Genomic DNA, 2,066 nt, shown 5'->3' with positions numbered 1-2,066 from the left:
ATTGAGACCTCCCAACACCAAACTTAGAGTTTGGATATGGGGGTTTGACACCAAACTTAGAGTTTGGTTGTGGCCTCCCAACACCAAACTTAGAGTTTGATTGTGGGGGCTTTGTTTGACTCTGCTTTGAGAGAAGCTCTTTATGCTTCCTCTCCATGGATGCAGAGAGAGATCCTTGAGTTGTAAACACAAGGTTGTCCTCATTTATTTGAAGGATCAATTCTCCTCTGTCCACATCAATCACAGCTCTTGCTGTGGCTAGGAAGGGTCTTCCAAGGATGATGAATTCATCCTCATCCTTCCCAGTATCTAGGACTATGAAATCAGTAGGGATGTAAAGGCCTTCAACCTTTACTAACACGTCCTCTACTTGTCCATAAGCCTGTTTTCTTGAATTGTCTGCCATCTCTAATGAGATTTTAGTGGCTTACACCCCAAAGATTCCCAGTTTCTCTATTACAGAGAGGGGCATGAGGTTTATTCCTGAACCAAGGTCACACAGAGCCTTAAAGATCATGGTGCCTATGATACAAGGTATTAAGAACTTTCCAGGATCCTGTTTCTTCTAAGGCAATGTCAGTTGATCCAGATCACTTAGTTCATTGGTGAACAAGGGAGGTTCATCTTCCCAAGTTTCAATACCAAATAATTTGGCATTCAGCTTCATGATTGCACCAAGGTACTTGGTGACTTGCTCCTCAGTGACATCCTCATTCTCTTCAGAAGAGGAATACTCATCAGAGCTCATGAATGGTATAAGGAGGTTTAATGGAATCTCTATGGTCTCTAGTTGAGCCTCAGATTCTTTTGGTTCCTCAGAGGGAAACTCCTTATTGATCACTGGACGTCCCAGGAGGTCTTCCTCACTGGGATTCACGTCCTCTCCTTCCTTTACAGGTTCGGCCATGGTGATCAATTCAATGGCCTTGCACTCTCCTTTTGGATTTTCTTCTGTATTGCTTGGGAGAGTAGTAGGAGGAATTTCAGTGATCCTTTTACTCAGCTGGCCCATTTGTGCTTCCAAATTTCTAATGGAGGATCTTGTTTCATTCATGAAACTCACAGTGGCCTTAGATAGATCAGAGACTAAGTTTGCTAGATTAGAAGTATTTTGTTCAGAGTTCTCTGTCAGTTGCTGAGTGGATGATGGAAAAGGTTTACTATTGTTAAACTTGTATCTTCTACCATTATTAAAGCCTTGTTGAGGCTTTTGTTGATCCTTCCATGAGAGATTTGGATGATTTTTCCATGATGGATTATAGGTGTTTCCATAAGGTTCACCTAAGTAATTCACCTCTGCTATTGCAGGGATCTCAGGATCATAAGCTTCTTCTTCAGGAGATGCCTCTTGAGTACTGTTGGATGCAGGTTGCATTCCGTTCAGACTCTGAGAAATCATATTGACTTGCTGAGTCAATATTTTTTTCTGAGCCAATATGGCATTCAGAGTATCAATTTCAAGAACTCCCTTCTTCATAGGCGTCCCATTATTCACAGGATTCCTCTCAGAAGTGTACATGAACTGGTTATTAGTAACCATGTCAATGAGTTCTTTGAGCTTCTGCAGGCGTTTTCTTTAGGTGAATGGATCCACCTGCAGAAGTATCCAATGACATCTTAGCTAATTCAGACAGACCATCATAGAATATATCCATGATGGTCCATTCTGGAAGCATGTCAGAAGGACACTTTTTGGTCAGTCCTTTGTATCTCTCCCAAGCTTCATAGAGGGATTCACCTTCTTTCTGTCTGAAGGTCTGAAGATCCACTCTAAGCTTACTCATCTTTTGAGGAGGAAAGAACTTGGCTAAGAAAGCCTTGACCAGCTTATCCCAAGAGTTCAGGCTATTCTTAGGTTGAGAGTCCAACCATACTCTAGCCCTGTCTCTTACAGCAAAAGGGAAAAGCATGAGCCTGTAGACTTCAGGATCTACTCCATTAGTCTTAACAGTATCACATATCTACAAGAATTCAGTTAAGAACTGAAAAGGATCTTCAGATGGAAGTCCATGAAACTTGCAGTTCTGCTGCATCAGAGAAACTAATTGAGGTTTCAGCTCAAAGTT

The 2,066-nt window shown here is 41.7% G+C and overlaps 1 non-coding gene across 1 annotated transcript; it reads left to right on the top strand.

The window, feature by feature from the left end:
• The first annotated feature begins 1,670 nt into the window (after positions 1-1,670).
• On the top strand, positions 1,671-1,778 carry LOC112760349 (small nucleolar RNA R71). The gene has a single exon (XR_003180794.1). It is a non-coding gene; the product is annotated as a small nucleolar RNA R71 (small nucleolar RNA).
• The last annotated feature ends 288 nt before the right edge of the window (positions 1,779-2,066 follow it).

This window comes from Arachis hypogaea, chromosome 16 (genome assembly GCF_003086295.3).
Source record: "Arachis hypogaea cultivar Tifrunner chromosome 16, arahy.Tifrunner.gnm2.J5K5, whole genome shotgun sequence".
NCBI classification, from domain to species: domain Eukaryota; kingdom Viridiplantae; phylum Streptophyta; class Magnoliopsida; order Fabales; family Fabaceae; genus Arachis; species Arachis hypogaea.
The sequence above is the reverse complement of the archived record's forward strand: the minus strand, read 5'-3'. Positions and strand labels throughout refer to the sequence as shown.